General features: G+C 45.5%; 1 protein-coding gene across 5 annotated transcripts in view; it reads right to left on the bottom strand.

Moving 5' to 3' along the window:
- The window catches only part of IL15 (interleukin 15), a 64,631-nt gene that overhangs the window by 25,502 nt on the left and 19,695 nt on the right, over positions 1-19,434 (bottom strand). The window contains exon 2 of one of the 5 annotated variants that reach the window (XM_041759073.1): positions 822-1,018. The exons of 3 other annotated variants lie outside the window; for them this stretch is intronic. The gene's annotated coding sequence lies outside the window, so the exon portion shown is untranslated. Of the gene's footprint in view, positions 1-821; positions 1,019-12,889; positions 12,933-19,434 lie in introns of those variants that run through there. One more of the 5 variants, XM_041759075.1, reaches the window with a different exon arrangement.

Below are 19,434 nucleotides of genomic sequence, written 5' to 3'. Positions count from 1 at the left end.
AAAGGCGAATTTCCCCCGAAGCTTCCCTCTGAACAAGGCCGCCTGAGCAGGAAGCTGGGCGGCAATCAGAAATGCAGCGTCTCCCGCCCTGCGTTATCAAGGTGAACGAATGCTTCCCAAGCCATCAACGATAAAAAAATAAAAAAATAAATAAAATAATAATAAAAAATAAAAAACAAAATAAAATAATAAATAAAAATTAAAATAAATAAATAAATAAATAAATAAATGAAATTCCAACCCACTTTGCTATAGAAAAAAAATTAAATTTATCTCTATTTGCTCTATAAAAAATATTAAAATCCACGATCATGTAAAAGAGGGAATCTGAGTGCATGAAGACAAAGACTTGTAGGAGAAGCATGTAAAGAGGAGTTAGGAAGTTTATTTCCGATGATGATAATATTTAGTGATGTTCGTGGTATTTTTCAGTTCTTTAATTTTTTTTATCTTTTTTTTTTTTTTAAGATTTTATTTACTCATTCATGAGAAACACAGAGAGAGAGAGAGAGAGAGGCAGAGACCCAGGCAGAGGGAGAAGCAGGCTCCATGCAGGGAGCCCGACGTGGGACTCGATCCCGGGTCTCCAGGATCACGCCCTGGGCCAAAGGCAGGCGCCAAACCGCTGCGCCACCCGGGCTGCCCTTTTCAGTTCTTTTAATGTCTGTAATTTGTGATCGCTGTTCCCGCTGCACATAAATACCCCCCAAATATTCCAGTTGGCTAATTCTGTGTTCATACTTTAGCGCTCTTTCCCTTAAAGAGGGCCCGGACGCCGCAAACGCTTGCGGCCCTCCAGACCTGGATTCGCTTTTACTTACGACGTGCTGGACTCTTCCTCCAAGCCCTCGGCTGGTTTAATCGGGTAAACGTAGGAGGTAGATGCTTTCATCAGATGAGAGAGTTGAGGGCAAAGACTTTAGGGAACTTTCTAGAAGTGACTCAGGGATGACAGGCCGGTGTCAAGATTTGAACACGTCTCACGCTCGAGTTCATGTTCTTTTAACTCTGTGCTATACTGAAATAAAAAAATTATAACTTTGCTGCGCTTTGCTATGATATACAGCCTCTCATTTATCATTCACCAGTGACTAATCCCCCTTTTTCTTTAAGATTTTATTTATTTATTCATAGAGACACAGAGAGAGAGAGAGAGAGAGAGGCAGAGACACAGGCAGAGGGAGGAGCAGGGACCATGCAGGGAGCCCAACGTGGGACTCGAACCCGGGTCTCCGGGATCAGGCACTGGGTGGAAAGTGGCGCTAAACCGCTGAGCCACCCGGGCTGCCCAAAGCCCCTTTTTTAGTTAAGCAGATGTGCTGGGTGCTGGGCAATACCAGGCTGATATTACATAGTTCCTACCCCCACAAACCATAAAGACTAATAATGAGACCCAAAATGCTGCAATAGAAAGCATAATACCTTTACAGAAAGGTATTAAAAAGCGCTACAAATAAATAAAGGAGGAATCACAATGAATTAAACATTCTCATCAGCCGAGTGGAGGAGTGTGAGCAATGGTGCATAAACATAGGATAAGTCCTTTCATTCATGGAATATGGACGAGCTAATGTTATCATGTTTTAAGATTTCGGCTCAAGATGGCAGATATATTTGGGATTACAAATTTGTTGTTAAAATTTCTCTCTATGGAGGGAGGAAAAATAAATCTTTATTTTTTTTAAGATTTTATTTATTTATTCATGATAGAGAGAGAGAGAGAGACACAGGCAGAGGGAGAAGCAGGCTCCATGCAAGGAGCCCGACGTGAGACTCAATCCTGGGACTCCAGGATCATGCCCTGGGCTGAAGGCAGACGCTCAACCGCTGAGCCACCGGGGCTGCCCAAGACTTGATTTTTCAAGAGTGAGAATTTGTAGTTGATTTAATGCTGAGTCCACGTATTAATTATTAGCTGGATAAGTACAAGATTGGATCATACTTGGTTCATACCTTATATGAAACTTTCCACCCCTCAGCACACATGTCCAATAGGAGCTGTCTTCGGGACTGTGGCCCTCTTCATTACTGTTGCTTCCTTAAGTGCCTTTTTTTAGAATTTGCTTTATCAAGTATTCACATTGTTTCTGTGTTTTGACCTGGCTCCTGAAGCTCATCACTATTTAATCCGTCTACAAATCCACTCCCAGTATGATTGGGGTCTGTCCACCTGTAGGACTCTACCTAGGAGGCTGGCATCTATCTTGCCAGTTCAGATGAAAGGATGAACAACTAGAGGTCGTATCACCCCCACGGAACGGGCAGACCCGCCAAGGAACACAGAGGCCTAGACTCAAGGGATAGGAATGCTCACGCATCATTCAAAGTAACCTGTAGGACACGCAGTTAACCAGCACCAAGGAAATCTCTCACGTAGACAAAGATATATCTCAGCTTCCAAGTCTCTCGAGATGGAACAGAAGGACCAGATGGAGCAGCACCAGAGGTCAGTAAGTCGCACCTGCTAACATGACCCTCGGGGCCTCCGATCAGCAATGTCCACCTTCCCAGGAGACACCTGCCCCAAATTTTGCCCTTAAAAACCTTCACTCGCAAGGCATCAGAGAACTTGGTTCTTTTACGTATCAGAGCTCCCCATTTTCCTGGGTGGTGACGCAACAATAAAACAGTCTATCTTCATTCACCGCAAGAGCTCCAGGGTCAGTTTTTTGTGTGTTTTGTTTTGTTTTTGTTTTTTCAGGGTCCCTTTTTATTGGCTTGCTGTGCACTGAGTGGATGAACTCTCCTTTGACGCAGTTATAGAAGTTTGGTGGGTAAAAATCTGTAACTTGATAACATTAATTTTATTTGTGGAATTCAATTATCAATATTTTCCAAGGTTAGACCCGGTAAAGAAAATTCAGAGTCAATCACCAGTAAGTAAAGTTTTCCCAGTGTTCACATTTTCTCTCAACAAATACGGATCTTAATTTAAGAAGAGGGAGAACCAAGCTGGATATTAAGGTATTAATAATTCATATGGGAGGCTACTAGTCAAACTTGCCTTTATTGTTAACTCTGAACAAACATTCAGAAAAAAAAAAAACCCACAGTTGAGCAAAAACTATTTTTGAAGGAAGAAAGGTACAAAGTCTTGCAAATTAATGTCCCTAGTAGAGTACAGGCATTCAAATGTTATATCTGGTGTTGACTCTTCACCAAAAATTTTGAATAACTGTCTAGCAAAATCACTTCTCGGCAGAAAGCACTTCGACATGAGCTATGAGTCTACGAATTAAATTGAAATCCACAGTCTCTATGGTGCCAAAGGAAAATAATGACTCTTGCCCTCAGGAACAACAAAATGGGTCACTGAGAGTCTGGGAGTCACGCACAGCAAATGGAGAGAACAAGCTTTCTGTACTAACAACCCCTTATCAAGACAATTAATGACTTAACTCAAGCACCCAACGAGATTCTGTGGGTTATTATCTGAAAAGGAAGAAGCCTCTCTAATAGGGTAGAAAGGCCATGCAGAGTAATTGCCTCAGGAAAAAAAAACAACAGCAATGTTTTCTCCCTTTCCAGTAGAAATATATGAAACATAAATTATATGGGAATGAGAAATACGCTAAGAATCCTGTTATTTCACTTTGATTCCCTTGGGCACCCATTATCACTCCCGAACTGAATATTTACATAAAATAAACACCATTAGCAGGAAAGAAGATGACAGAAAATTCTTTTCCCACTTGGGGCGTTTCAACATCGGGGCTCCCAGGAGCGACTGAAACACAAGGAAACAGCTTTCCTGGACGGCCGCGTATCCCTTTATTTATTTATTTATTTATTTATTTATTTATTTTTAACGGGAGAGGTGAGGAAACATCTGGATAGCTTAGACTCCCTTATGGCTGCTGAGCAACCTGTTTCCAGGCAAGGCAAGAGATTACTGTGACTTCTGTCCCCCTTTAAGAAAAAAATAAAGTCTTCTCCCTTTTTTACTTAGGTTAGAGACGCCAACTCATCGGGGTACAAGAGAAGGAAGGAAACCACGTCTCATGGTGCATCGCAGGTGAGAGCTCAGAGCAAGAATCAGGTGTTTTGGGGAAAGAAAAAATATATACATAGGCCCATCATGGGAAACAGGCCGTGTCTCAGGCCCTGCTTACGTAGGGCGACACAGGGGCACTGACGGGCTGCAGAGCGTGTGCTGGCGGGGCCGAGCGGGATGGGGGCTGGTGTGAATACAGACGCGCGGTGGCATGGCCTCAAGGCGCACGTGGACAGCAAGAAATTTTAACACAGAAGAAGCGGCATCGGAGGATGCTCAGTGCCGTGAAGACCCCCCCCCCCCCAATGCTCACCGCATACTCCCCGAGGACTGCGCGGCGTGAAGCGCTTCCCGGGAGCTACACCTGCAGCCTCAGAAGAGGTGAATCACGGAACATAAACCATAGCTGGTCCTCGACAGGGGGACACCCGGAAAGCTCGGTCCTAACGAACAGCCCGGGATGGGGGCCACCAAGACTGCGGCAGGTGGAGGAGGACAGCTGGGGATGAGGGAGGCTCCCGGCGCCCGGGCAGCCACGGCCCTGAGTTCCCACCGACACTGGGGTCTGCGCTTTGAAGAGCACGCGGGGCGGCAACTCCCGAAGGTGATTTCCGATCACATCTTATAGGGCTTTCCTTTATGGCCAAGGCAAAGAGCCATCCCCGTCAAGGAGGCTTGACGACCCAAGTTCCCATCAAGGCTTCGGCAGAAACGGAAGCGGCTGACACGTCTTTGATAGTCCAAGAACAGCAACAACGAAATAGGAGCGGGGATACGATCTGCATCACCGACCCGGTGCTGGGCGGCTCCCGCCTGAGCTCTCGGGCCCACGCTCCCTCCAGCTGTCACACGGTATCACCGTCCAGCTGGAGAATCAGCACATCGGCCCCCACGGCCCGCGGACCCGGTGGTTCTGCACCAGAATCCCACGGCTCTATGAAGCCCCGTGCTGAGACGGGCAGCGTCCAAAGAGCATAAAAGGGAAAGAAAAGCAGACAAGCAGCTGTTGGCCCTTGCACTAAGGCGCCGGCGCAAACGCGCAGTGGAGCAGGTCCTCACACAGAGGAGACTCTCGTTCTCTACGAGCCGGATGACAGCATGAATAGTTCTGTTCTGTTTTGGTTGCTTTTTCCCGAACTTTATTACCAGAAAAAACCATCCCCTGTGTGCCTGTTGCCCATAATATCCTCCCTTCCAGGGAGGGAGGTTCTAGCTCAGACCCCATTTCTAACTTAACTGTTCATTTAATTTTCTTTGACACTTTAAGACAGCAACAGGATGCCTGGGCTTGTCACAACTGGGCCATCAGCTGGGAGGAGAACCCATAAGAATGACCATCCCGGTGCTGCACACAACATATTTCACAAAGAAAGGCAAAATCGACTTTGCTGAGACAGCGCGCAACGACTCGGGCCTCAGCCTGCTACCTTGATGTCTGTGTCTTAACATGCAGCACTTTGTCCTGGACGGCGGAAAGGCGAATGTCTCATCCGGGAACAATCGTGCATAAATTGTGACCGATAACGTTGCAAGTAACAGATATTTCTGGTGAAATAAAGAGAAACGAGACAAAAAAAAAAAAATGCAACCCTTATTTAAGAAGAGCAAAGTGTGCATAAACGTTGGAACCCAAGAAAATTTTTCTTGTGGGAAGATAGAAAAATAATCCCATAACTTAAGTGTGACAAGCCCCATACGCATCCCAATGATTTTTTACTATAATATTCATGCACGTTCAACCATAAAACTTTTTCATATGTCTTGATGAGATCCAGCAAACAAATTTCTAAGCAGTCAAACCAAAATAAATATTTCCAGCAACATGGAAACTGACCCCAAAATGCCATAGATGTATTTAAAATAACAGAAACTTAGAACTTCTCATTTAGTAATTGGGTACAGGAGGACTCAGGGGGCTCAGCAGTTGAGGGTCTGCCTCCGGCTCAGGGCGTGACTCCGGGGTCCTGGGATCGAGTCCCACCTCGGGCTCCCTGCATGGAGCCTGCTTCTCCCTCGGCCTGGGTCTCTGCCTCTCTCTCTCTCTCTCTTTCTGTGTCTCTCATGAATAAATAAAGATTTATAAATAAATCTTTAAAAAATTAAATTTTTAAAATTTTCCCTGTTCTATGCTAAGCCTTGGTTATACACTGAGATGGAAAAATGTGCATCAAACTGTATTTATCTTGAGGTCATCAAGGAACCAAAGCGACAGCTATGAAGACTACTTCCCACTGGGGACCAGGGAAGGTGGGGTGTGACCCACACGACCTCAGGCCCTCAGACCCGCAAGCTTTCCCAAGGGTGCCCACAGACCCCCTCACCTAGCACCCTGGTCGGCTGCAGCTTTGCCGTCACCGGGAGCGCAAACAGCAGCTCAGGGCCACGGTCACCCGCCAGAGCGGCTGCCCAACAGGCAGGACGGCTGGTGTCCTTGGGTGTGGAAAAGCACTTACAGTCTATCAGTCGTGGGGTGAAAACCCACACTTTAGGAGGCTGGTGATGGCAGGCCCGGCACAAGGTGCCTTCACCACTGCCCCGTCCCTTCAAGGGGTGTCGCCTCGGGCCACCGATAGGGCCAGCCCACCTCGGGCTGCGTGGGCCACACCAGGGAGCAAGGCCCACACCCAGGGCCGGAGGCTGCGCCACGGGGTCGGCTCCACCTGGCAAGGCCTCCACGGCCAGGAGTAGAAACCCAGGAAGTCACTAGTAACAAAACGACACGGAGAGACCAACCCAGAGCAGAGGCAGCCCCCCACTCCCAGACCCGGGGGTGAGGCGCCCTGATGACGAGCAGCCAGCACACATGCTCCTGGGAAATATTCAAGAGCTGAGACTCCAAGCCGCTACACTTTGGCCCCTTGGTTCTCTAGCAACAGGTCAACTGATCCGACACATACAAATTTTTCAATCACAAGATTTAGAAAGTATGAGTTGGTGATTGCTTGTCAGTGTGTCCCTCAGACTATCGCGTGCAACTGTTTAACCTTCCATGCGCCCTGGAGCTGTTCACAACCTCACCTTTCCTGACATAACCTATGAGCTGGTTATTACTACCTGGATTTAAAGAGGGGGAAACAACGGCTGATTAGCTCAGCCAGCTAGTAAGTGTGCCCACAAACCTGAGTCTCCCAGACTCCTCAGGTGGGGCTTATCTTACGCAGCTTTGTATCTCCAGCCCACACAAGGTGGCCGAAATAAAGAAGGTTATTTTTCAAAGGTTGGATGGATGATGAATGGGTAGATAGATGGATGAATGAATCAACGGGTGCTTCATCTGCTATTTTAAATATTTAAGAAAAAAGACATAGCCCACCCCCAAGCCCAGCCCCTCCAAGGTCTTTCTTTTCCAGGCTCATTTTTTTTTTGTTGTTTTTGTTTTTGTTTTGTTTTTGTTTTTGTTTTGGTTATTTTTCACTTGTGTTAGTATCGAGATATTTTATATTCTTGGTTGACTTCTAAGTCAAATTCTATTTTTCAATGTTTCCCTTAAAACTGAGAAGTTGAAAGAAACTGAACATAATACTGAGCTTATCTAAAACTACTCTCTGTAATCTGAACTCTGCATCTATAGGAAAGTGATGTTCTTTGTGGATTTCAAAAGTTTATCTGAAATAAAGTTTCACCTTAACCAAAACAAAATAATTTCTAGGCTTGAACATGAAAAAATGGAATCCCTCTAGGAATCTGTTGTGAAATGCAAAATGCCTTGGCTAAACTCACAATCCATAAAATTCAGTTAGAAAATGTACTTACTCCATCGTAATCTACTTGAATTGAAGGAATAAATGGACTCATTAGTTTGGGCTAGCTTAGAGGCTTCTTAAAATTGTACTATTGATTTCGGTTAATTTGGATAGAATTAGGAACTCAAATTGCTTTATTAAATTCTTTCTATTATGCATTTACTTTGGTCAGTTTTAAAAGAATACACTCCCCTCCAATCCCACCATTAAAACATAAATAATCTCAAAGTCTTAAAGCCAAGTGCAGCCGGCTACGATTATTATGCCCCGTTTCATTCCACCAATTAATCACGATGAGAGCATCATAGGCCAAAAGTATCACTGTTCATCTCTGTGACACCTAGTAAGTCAAACATTATTTTGCATTAATTTCCATGAACCTATGGAATCACAAATCCTCTGAAATGGTTATGTTAAGGTCTCGTCAGTATTTTAAAAACATACCTATATTAATAGACAGAAGTTCTTACAAAGTAACTTTATAGTACACACAGGAAGTAAAACATAATTTTATAAAATTTATTTCTAGGGAAAAATTCTTTTACCTTAAATATTTACATAATTTTATTTTCACTACAATATTCAGTTTTAGTTAGAATATTGTACATAGGGATGTCTGGGTGGCCCGAGCCATTCTCCATCTCCCTCTACCCCTCCCCGCTGCTCATGCTCTCTCCTCTCTCCCTCAAATAAACAAATAAAATCATTGAAAAAAAAAGAATATTGTATATACATGGATCCATGCTCACTAATGATTTCTTAAATTATATAGACACTGAAGATGAAGAAATCTAAATCTCTTAACTCCAACAAATCTGCCAAAGTTCTGTTCTTTTGCAATAAATTATAGCAGGGGTTGGCAAGCCATGCCTTTATGGGGCAAATCAGGTTGCAGCTTGCTTTTGTTCTACATTTTTACCCTTTTTTTAAAAAAAAATTAAAACAAGAGTTTAAAACATTTAAAAAGAAGATCCCGCAGCGGATTCCACAGCTGGTGCACAAAGACTAAAATATTTCCCATCTGGCCCCTAACACAGAACATTTGTCAGCTCCTGACCAATGGGTATTTCTACATGAATGGTCCATCGCTATCTCAAACTTAACCTAAAGTCAAAAATCTTCTTCTCAGGCCTACAAAAACTCTTACACACTAGAGCAGAGAAAGGAATACTTCCCAATACGCCCTGGCCTCCCGCAAAAAAATTCTCCCTAGACAACCCCTTCAGGCCCCTGAATTTCCAGATTTTGCATTTAGTTGCCAACAGCAAGTTACCTCCAGTAAGGTCGATCACTTTACCACATTCTTTAGGTTCCACGCCTTTAAATATAGAAAAGAAGGATTTTTTTCTTTTTTACTACGATTGAAAATATTAAAAGAATCATTGCTAACAAATCAAGTACTACCTATCAACCACAATTCTGAGCGATGCGTATATTTTTAACTAATTTTTTGTTATGGCAACTTTATAAGGAAGGTAATGCCACTATCATCATTGCAAAGATGAGAAATCTGAGGAACACAGAAATTACATGATTTGCCCAAAGTTACACAGCTGGTAAGTGGCAGCACCACAGCAAGAAACCAGGCAGCCTGGGCTGCGTCCGTGTTTTTACCACTTTCCCACAGTCTTAGTTAAGCCAGTGTTTACTCCCGTGTAGAAGGTCCCTACCACCTAGCTTCCCGGGGGCTCCTACCGTGAAAATGAAACTTGATCTAGAGAGAGTTTCTCCCACAGTAGAGAGCGAAAACACCGTCCATGCGTAAACACTAGACAACAGGGGACCCTCGGGATCAGAAAGATGTGATGCAAGTAGATGTTCCAGCCAGGAGAGGAGGAGGACTAAGAGAAACAGAGGCAGAAGAAGACACGGGTGCAATGAGTTCTCCCCCAGGGGTTGATATTTCAGGGACAGTGGGAGGAAAGTACACTTAGGGGAAGGCTTGGTCCTGCCTCTCTGCTTTGAAATTCCTAATGGAATTTACCAGCGTGTAGGGTGGCCCCACCCAAGAGGCAGTGAAACGGGTCAGGGAAACAGAGGCGAGGAGTGGCTGGGCAGGGGAAAGGACCGAGTTAAGACAACCAAGCCTCCACTCTGGAAGGAGTTCAGAAGTTTCTGCCTAAACCCGCAAGAGAACAGAGCAGAGGGGTGAGAAAGAGCCAGCAGTGTGCACGGGGGAGGCAGCAGGGAGATGGCATAAAGGCAGCTGGTCCCAGTAAGACAGAGATGGCTTAAAAGCACGGTCCAGTAAGGTAAACTGAGGCTCACAGGGTCTGCAGCATCTACCTTTCCGAAGGACTTTCATTTTAAAGAAAATCTCTATCAGGTAGGATACGCGTGTACTTTCCAGCATATGCGGCAAGAAGTATTATCTCTACCACAAAATCAACCATCTACCAAATTCTACTAAAATTACAAAGTGGTTTAACCACAATCACAAAGTACATGTTCAGAAAAGATGATCATAATCCTACATCACGTACACTTTTCTGATGCACAAATTCCATCCCTGTAAAGTGAGCTTTACTATTAGCCGTGATGGTAGACAAAGCCTAATGTCCCGTAAAAGAAAAGTTAGCGTCAGGTTAGCTACTTAAATGACCTATTGGATCAGAAAATTAGAATATTGGGGGCAGCCCGGATGGCTCAGCGGTTTAGCGCCGCCTTCGGCCCAGGGGATTGAGCCCCGCGTCGGGCTCCCTGCGTGGAGCCTGCTTCTCCCTCTGCCTGTGTCTCTGCCTGTCTCTCTCTCTCTCTGTTTCTCATGAATAAATAAATAAAAATCTTTAAAAAAAAAGAAAATTAGAATTTCTTTTTTATTTTTATTTTTATTTTTATTTTTTTTGAAAATTAGAATTTCTAAAGAGAAATAAATAAGCTTACTCAAGTACATGATGAAAGTGAGGTTCACGCCTACGTACAGGTATGACTAGCCCTGGGTAGATCCGTGTGCATGGCTACCCCTCACAGTGTTTTGGGAAACCAATACCAAGACAAAATACACACCTCTCCCAGTATCACCCACGACAAGAGAACTACAAGAAGTGGACACAATTCTCTAAATGCTTTTTTTTTTAAATAAATAAATTCCTAAGAAGAGGGACAGAATAATACTGCAGGTGGGCGTGCAGTGGGCGGGCGGGCAGGGCCCAGGGGTGTGTGCACCTGTGGACACGAGGCCCCATTTTCGGGGGGGGTCAGGTGGGCGTGCAGGTGGACACGTGGGTGGGGCGCAGGGGTGCGTGCACCTGTGGATGTGACGCCCTGGTCCCTGGGGGGGGTGCAGGTGGGCATGTGGGGGGGACTTCCCAGGCGCACGGGTGCGTGCATCTGCGGACACAAGGCCCTGGTCCCTGGGGGCAGTGCAGGTGGACGTGCAGGTGGGCATGTGGGGGGGGGCTCCCCAGGCGCAGGGATGCGTGCACCTCCGGACACAAGGCCTTGGTCCCTGGGGGGGGGGCAGGTGGGTGTGCAAGTGGACACGCAGGCGGGGCGCAGGGGTGCGTGTACCTGCAGACACGAGGTCCCAGTCCCTGGGGGAGGTGCAGGTGGGCGTGCAGGTGGACACATGGGGGGGCTCCCCAGGCGCAGGAGTACGTGCACCTGCAGACACAAGGCCCTGGTCCCTGGGGGGGGGTGCAGGTGGACACATGGGGGGGCTCCCCAGGCGCAGGTGTGTGTGCACCTGCGGACATGAGGCTGCAGCCCCTCCCCTCCCCGGGGCCTCCTGGTGGGAGCCAGCGGTGGGCTCGCGGGGTGGGGGCTGGGTGGCAGCCGCCCGAGGGTCCCCACAGCCCTCCCTGCCCGGCCGGCGCCCCCTCGGACCAGGACTGGGCCTGCGACCCTGAGGCACATCATGTCTGCATCTGTGTGGGCGCCACTGCCCCGCCGCTCCCCTTGTCACTGCCCCGGGGCTCCTGGGCACGCACCCATGGGCCCTGTACTGCCCCGTCCTCTAGGGCCACAGGGTGGCTTAAGGCTCTTAGGGGCGCCGGGGGTCAAGTGCTTGGGCAGCGGCCTTGGGCTCAGGCCATGAGCCCGGGGCCCTGGGTTCGAGTCCCGTGGCGGCCCCCAACCCCCGCAGGGAGCCTGCTTCTCCCTCTGCCTGGGTCTCAGCCTCTCTCCGAGTCTCTCATGAATAAATAAGTAAAATCTTAATAAAAAAAAAAAAAAAAAACCTCTTAACTGTCAGCACCAGTGAGGATGTAGTGACACAAGACTCACAAAATGCTGACAAAGGTATAAATTTGTGCGTATTTTCTGGAACATGTGTTGAGCACTGTTAAAATATTTTAAATGTCAGACGTCTTAATTCTGCTCCTAGGAAATTTTCCTTAACAAAATTGTCAGAAACCTGGATGGAGATTCATTCGAAAATATATACACGTAAGTATTATTTTTAATAACCACAAACTAGTCAAATCATGATGCATTGTGACACATTTTCAATCAGAGTACTATATTTACATTAAAAATTATATTTGCTTTACCTATGTAATGTCATGGGGAAACGTCACCATCTGCTGTTAAGAAAACAAAACTAGGAGGCAAATGTTCAAACACTTTTCTGTCAACTATGTAGAAAAAATAACGGTGCAACGAGTTGTCTAGTTACTTACTTACTAATTACTCACTAATTGCATTGCTGGGTCTGGTATTTTCCCCACTTTACCGTTTCCTGTACTCGCACTCTCGCTATAACGAGCACATATTACTCTGACAATCAGAAAAAAAAACAAAAAAATCTAAGAAAAAAACTAAAAACTTGACTTTAATGGAGTTAAAAGATGGTGACTGGAGGCCACCCACCACCTGTAGGCTGCAGTTCTGGCCAAAATAAAAGAGAAGAAGGTTTTGAGTGAAAGCACGCACAAATGAGATCCAATATAACCTAGTCTGTATGCAAATTCAGCTTTCTAAACGCATTTATTCTCAGAATCTAAGAAAGAAAACAAAGAGGATGGTAAATACTAGAAGAGAGATCCAGCTAGCACCACGGCAGCGCGGCCCAAAGCTCCTGCGCACGGAGTCGACTCTGCTTCCCAACCTGTTACTCAAAATAATCGCTGCCTTCCAAGGGCCGTCCTATAGAAACAGCACCTCCTGGATCCCGGCCACAAGCAACCCCAGTGCTCCTTAAGGGGCAACTTACTGGGTCCCCCTGGGGGGCTCAGAGGTTGAGCGTCTGCCTCCGGCTCAGGTCTTGACCCCGGGGTCCTGAGATCGAGTCCCGCGTTGGGCTCCCCGCACGGAGCCTGCTTCTCCCTCTGCCTGTGTCTCTTCCTCTCTCTGTGTGTCTCATGAATAAATAATAAAAAAATAAAATAAAATAAAATAAAATAAAATAAAATAAAATAAAATAATAAAATAAAAATAAAATAAAATAAAATAAAATAAAATAAATAAAATAAATAAAATAAAATAAAATAAAAAAGAAGCATCTTACAACCTTGACTATGCCGGTTGTAAGAGATGCATCTTCGATTCCACCTGGCGCGTATTCTTCTCAACCCTCCCTCGCATCGGCCAAGAACATCTATCGCAGGCCCCGCACGAAATAACCACAGCGAAAACCCTCCGTTTTGAAGTGCCCCGAAGGAACTATAACTAAAAATCTAGGACTCAAAGAGAATTAGAAAAACAGAAGGCACATGACACTGCGCTAATGACCTCAAAACAACTGAGGGGAGGTTCCTGTTTGATTTCTTGCATGCTGCAAGGACGATTTCATTTAAAGAAAATTGCCCAATTTCTTGCCCCAGAGTTGATCATAATGGATTTTCTAAAAAATAATAATAATAATAATAACGTTTACTAATTTTCATAAATTTCTCGCAGCGACCTTAGCATTTACAGAGCTACACTGCTGTTGTAAGAAGGTCACAAGTTGTACCCTCAGCATCCGAGACGTCCTCCTGCTGCTTCTCTGAGCTCTCGGCCGCAGCAACCCCTAACGTGTGTCTATCCTAGGCTGTCGGGAAGTTGTTTCTTGAGTTTGGGGAATTCTCAATAAAAATTCTAGGAAACCGAGCAGTTTCAAGGAAGCATATGAAGCACGCTCGTCATACTTTTCCTTTCAGTTTATATTTCCTTGTTTTCTGATGCCGGAGATGACTGCACAAGAGAGGAATTACCGTTTTCCTCCATGGATTTTTTATAGTTTCAATTTTCACAAACACCTTGACCTGCTCCTTTGTCTATCCTGATCTACATACACACGCTACAGACTGTTTTTTTTCTCAAGGAATACATGTAAATTACAACTGAAAGTAAAAATAAAATGCGTTTCCACTTTATGAAAAAGAAGCCCGTTCCTTGGATTTCTGTGGCTTTGTTTCATTTTGAGACTGAGCTTGGTTGCACCTTAGACTCAGTATTTTTGAAAAGTTTCGATGAGTCACCCAAAAACACTGATCTACATCATTCGCTGATTTCCTTACATTGGTGAAACCATTCAGAAAGTGGATGGTTGGATTATATAGACTGTTTGGTTTTAAGCATCTCAGTTCCTCTAAAATTAACCTAATGATATAGAAAAAAGTAAGACACAGAATCTCTTCATCTTATATGGACAAACATGGGCAAACTATGACTCACAGGCCAAACCTCACCCACCACCTGTTTTGTAAATAAAGTTTTATTGGGAGAGAGTCACGCCCATCCACGTCTCTGGCAGGAGTAAAGGCAATAGTCTTGATACATGATTTGGCTCATAAAGGCTAAGATATTTAGTATCTGGCTCTTTTCAGAAAAAAAAAAAAATCTGCCTTCCTCTGTTATGTGCAGTGTTGTCTGTCCTTTTTTTTTTTTTTTTTTTTTTTTTTGCGGATGACAAAGAATGTTTATTTAAGTTTGATCTCTTGATACTGTCATACATGTAAAAATATATAATTTAAAGTCAGGGATATAACAATCAGCTTGGTGTCACCTCCCTCCCACCCTTTTGGTACAGCTTTTCCAACTGGCCTCCATTCCAGCTACTCCCTTCAAAACCCTGGAGTGTGGGGGACAGGGTCACTTCTTGGCAGCTTCTGCCTGGGCTGCCAAATCTGCCTCTTTCTGGGCAGCCAGGAATGCGGCTCGCTCCTTCTGGAAAGCTGCTAGCTCTTCTGAACTGAGGTCCTTCACCACACGAATGCCCAGGGAACGGGCAGAGCCAATGATGGAGCGAACCACAGAAGACAGGGGCACATCCTGCAGGGCGAAGGCCTCATCCTGAGATTTAACTTGGGCGATCTCATACACATGCTTCAAGGTCACCAGGCCAGCCACCTCCTTCCCTGTTTGCCGGGCCCCCTTAGAAAACACCTTAAACATTTTATGACAAACAGCATCTTCTTTTATAACCAAGATATTCGTGTTTAAAATTCCGAGGGTGGGACACTTGGGTGGCTTAGCGGTTGAGCATCTGCCTTTGGCTCAGCGCCTGATCCCGGATTCCTGGGGTCAAGTCCCACATCGGGCTCCATGCATGGAGCCTGCTTCTCTTCCCTCTGCGTCTCCTGTGTCTCTCATGAATAAATAAATAAAATCTTTAAAAAAATAAAATAAAATAAAATATAAATAAAATAAAATAATAAAATAAAATATAAATAAAATAAAATAATAAAATAAATATAAATAAAATAAAATAAAATAATAAAATAAAATAATAAAATAAAATATAAATAAAATAATAAAATAAAATAAAATAATAAATAAATAAATAAAATAAAATAAATAAAATAAAATAAAATAAAATAAAATAAAATAAAATAAAATAAAATAAAATAAAATAAAATTCCAAGGGGGTGTTTTATATATAAAACACGCTAACTGGTTCCCCACATCTTCCGTATTACTAATGACACTATTACATAAGAGAGTCTTTTACTACATGATAGGATTCTTGAAAACTTACTTCTACAACCGCCTATGTGCTACCATTGTCGTCTTTGCTTCCTGCGACAGTGGCAGCATAGCACCTGATGGCATATTGCTTTAAAGAGCCAGGTGGCGATATACAGGAATGCATCCTGCGGGAGTCACAGGTAGGGATTAACATATCCAAAATTATGTACTGAATAATGCTCCTTTCTTTGCATTCATGATTATCTCCACACCTGATCACGCCTGGAAGACAGGGAGACTCATCTGGAGAAAGCTTCAGAAGTCCGTGGGAATTTTTCTGGATTAATCTTTCCTAAGATCTTCAGACTCCCCCATAATTTAACTCCCACCCGTGTGGACTATAGCTACTTCATTTTGGAAGACGAACGATCACACATCGTCTAAAAGAAGCTATAATGTTTCATGCAATTCTCTAGTGGAAAGTCTTTCATTTCCCCAAAAATAGCACAGAGCAAATGTGATGTCAAAGGTATTTGTGGACTTGATACCAAGTTACTGACCAGCTTCACGGAAGATGCTGAAAAAAGGTCACAAATACATCTGTTCTAACAGTGGAGTCACAAAGCGTCCAGTCAGATGCTCAGTAGCAAAACACAACATTACAAACATCATATTTTCAAGGCATACGTGATTTTGAAGGGGTTCGAATATGCCAAACGACTACACCATTACAAAACCCTGAAGGAGGATATTTCCTATTTTTATTTCCTATTTTTTAAAAAAGGTAGTCGGACTCATGCCATTTCTAAAAGTTAAACGGTATAATTCCTATTTTATAAAATAAGAAACATCTAAACCAAAATTCAGTATGGCCCAGGATCCACAGGATATTTAGGTCAATAACAAAATTATCTATATGATCTTATTTCTGACTCTCGCCGATTTGATAGAAGTTTCATATAATTCTAAACCCAAAAAAGCGTAGCCATTCGGTATCTATGCCCACACGCTGGAATCTTCCTGAATGATCTAAAATATTTATTCAAAACCTATCATGTATAAGGACTTCATAACTGGTTTTGATCCTTAAGGAACTTGCCAACCGGTGAAGGGAAACCTCAAACAACTAACTGACGCTCTCAGTGTTTGAAGAGAAAAATAAAGAAAAGCCCGTGTTAAAACACAGTGTGAGGCAATTAATTCTCAAGACAGGAAGAGGACGAGGGATCAGGGAAGACTTGGGTGAGAAGGTCACACCTGAGGAGTAGTGTTCCTCTAGCAAAGTGCACGCCGCTTGCAGAGGCTCAGCATCCAAGGAGGTGGATGAGGAATGCATGATATTTTAAGAGGATTTTTTTTAAATTTTTATTTATTTATGATAGTCACAGAGAGAGAGAGAGAGGGGGGCAGAGACATAGGCAGAGGGAGAAGCAGGCTCCATGCACCGGGAGCCCGATGTGGGATTCGATCCCGGGTCTCCAGGATCGCGCCCTGGGCCAAAGGCAGGCGCCAAACCGCTGCGCCACCCAGGGATCCCTTTTAAGAGGATTTTGAACGTGGCTTTACTGTCGCCCTGGAATTGGTGAACAGAACGCAATGTTGGGGATAAAGGAGCGTTAAGCCGCCCCGTATTCTAGAGAGAGACTCATAGCTAAGTCCCGACCCCGCTCCACAGCCAACTCAGAGGCAGGCAAGCCCTTACGACGTCTACTTCCTCCAAACCACCAACGTCACCCCAAGAACCCCCCTCAGTCCATATACAGGAAGGAAGAGAAAGGCACTGGCTAGAGACAGCAGCCAGGAGCATGGTGCAAAATGCTACGGGACAATACGTAAAAGAGGCTGCGCTACAGACTGAGCTGCTTCCCCCCAAATTCTTCTGTTGAAGCCCTAACCCCACTGCGATGGCGTCTGGAGATGAGGCTTTGGGGATGTGATTAGGGTTGAATGAGGTCGTAAGGGTGGGGGCCCCAGGACGGGATTAGGGTCCCTATAAGAAGAGACACCGGAGACCTTATTGTCCCCTCTCTCTCCAGCATTTCAGGACTCAGCAAGAGGGCAGCCGTTTGCACGCCGAGAGGAATTCACACGGGGGAAGCGAACAGCTGCCCCCTGACCTTGGACTTCTCGGCCTCCAGGAGCCCAGGGAGGTATTTTGTCATGAGAGGAGGCTGGCATCTCGTCTCCCGGGTAGACATCCTATCAGCTCAAGGGACTGCTGCTTTGCTGCTAAGCCCACCTGACCAAAGGGGGAAAAGATAATGGAGAAAAGCATCAGATGCTATGTGCGGCGTTGGGTTCAGCAAGGCTATGGGTCAAAGCTGGCCTCTTTGCAAGGGGACTCAGATAGTGGGGCCTAGTGGGCCATCCCACCCCCCACGCAGAGGGGGCGGAGGGGGTGAGGGGGTTAGGCCCAGGCATGTGGAGGGCCAACGGAGGGACCACCGTACGGGGGAAGAACTCACACGTGTCCCACAGAAATGCCCCACTTTGGACCGCGCCCACACGGGGGCGGGGGGCATCATCAGTGATGAGCTACTATTGGCCAGAAAGAGAAGCAACGACCAACAGAGAATGATCTCGAATCCGAAGACATCCGGCCCCTTTGCCCTACGTTCCCCCTCGGTCCCAAGTTCCATCAAGTGAAAACCAGAAGGAGGCTGGCGGCCACGGAAGCTCGAAGGCAGCCCCTTCCCCTCCTCCTGGTCCCACGGCTCTAACGTGAACCGGAGGAACAGATGAAGGGGGGCCTGGGCTTTGGACGGACCCCACAGTCAAATCGTCGGGAGTAACCAGGTGCTATAGGATCTGGCGCTGCGCAGCATGAGTCACTGCAAAGGGATCACGAGGGGGGCGGCTCCAGGAACATTCAAGAGTCGCCAGAAACACAACTTCGACACCATCCGTTATGGAGGAAAGAGAGTCCACGACTGGTCAGAAGAGATGGATTTGTTTTGGGTCTATTTCAGGCAAATTCCTATCTCCATCATTTCCTCCCACCGTCTAACACTATCTTCTCTACCTTTTTTTAAATTTTTTTGTAAATTTATTTTTTATTGGTGTTCAATCTGCCGACATACAGAATAACACCCAGTGCTCATCCCGTCAAGTGCCCGGCACCCAGTCACCGCCACCCCCTCCCTACCTTACTCCCTTGCAAATCCCCCTTTTCAACACTCTCACCTGATCCATTGTTTCTTATGCAAAAATAACAAAGAATTCTTATTAAACTTTGTGTCGAAGGAAAAGATTAAAGTTTTTGCGAAGAACGTTCAATTTAAAGGTTGTTCTTGGACGCAGCCATCAATCTTAGCATGTTTTTTGGGGGTTCTTTTTTTCTTTTTCGTCTCAACCCGGGCGTCCTGTTCATGTACCAGCCAAGCCCCTCACCCTGGATTTACTCCCACTACACTGGTCTGTCTCCTCCAGCATCTCCTCACTGCTTCCAGATTTTTTCTGGGATATTTTCCCATCCTCTCCACGCGGCTCCATCGAGTGTTCCAGGCACACCTAGAGAGGCCCATCCTTAGACTCTTCCGTTCCTGGTCAGGAAATAAGCTTCCTTGACAGCCAGGACAAGCCAGGAATTCTGACGGGAGATGAGAATGAATTTAGCAAAGATGCAAGAAGGCACAGGATGGACCCATCTGGGGACGCCCCTGAGAAGCCGCTACGGCTTTTTTGCTACACCTGTTGACCCCGGAGCTCCAGACGCGAGGACGGAAAAGAGCACCCAGGAGCGCGGCGCGAGGCTGCCGGGACTCCTGACCCTTGTGTCATCCTTGACCTACCGGGACGCCGCGGACCAAGGTTTCCCAGCTGGGGAGAGCTCAGGCGGCTTCTCCGGGGAATGTCTAGGAAGAGGGA

The sequence above is a fragment of the Vulpes lagopus genome, chromosome 6, assembly GCF_018345385.1.
Source record: "Vulpes lagopus strain Blue_001 chromosome 6, ASM1834538v1, whole genome shotgun sequence".
NCBI classification, from domain to species: Eukaryota; Metazoa; Chordata; class Mammalia; order Carnivora; family Canidae; genus Vulpes; species Vulpes lagopus.
This window is presented reverse-complemented; position numbering and strand designations above follow the sequence as displayed.